Here is a 291-nt window from a genome sequence, read left to right on the forward strand (position 1 = left end):
AGTAAAGAAGATGTTTTCGTTTTTTGTTTGAATCGGGTATTTTCAAGTGAACTCATTCCCTCTTGGTTATATGCAGCCAGCGAGGTATGTGTATTACGTTTGTATTTCCCTAGTGTATTTGTATTTACTTCTTTAAGGTTTATGTGAACGTGTTTCTTTACATTGTCATACTGTAGTTTGACGGTGGAATTCATTGATGATGAGTGAGATGGCGAAGATAAGGATGACAAACGAAATAAATCCATCTGTAACCAGAACCACGGTCTCGTTTATTTCCCGGAGGGAGTGAAA

At 37.5% G+C, this 291-nt stretch overlaps 1 long non-coding RNA gene across 1 annotated transcript; it reads left to right on the plus strand.

The window, feature by feature from the left end:
• LOC107682031 (uncharacterized) lies at window positions 1-257 on the plus strand. The gene is made up of 2 exons (XR_001633329.1): window positions 1-84; window positions 177-257. It is a non-coding gene; the product is annotated as an uncharacterized LOC107682031 (long non-coding RNA).
• Window positions 258-291: the final 34 nt, after the last annotated feature.

The sequence above is a fragment of the Sinocyclocheilus anshuiensis genome, unplaced genomic scaffold, assembly GCF_001515605.1.
Source record: "Sinocyclocheilus anshuiensis isolate Anshui unplaced genomic scaffold, SAMN03320099.WGS_v1.1 C31159224, whole genome shotgun sequence".
Taxonomy (NCBI): domain Eukaryota; kingdom Metazoa; phylum Chordata; class Actinopteri; order Cypriniformes; family Cyprinidae; genus Sinocyclocheilus; species Sinocyclocheilus anshuiensis.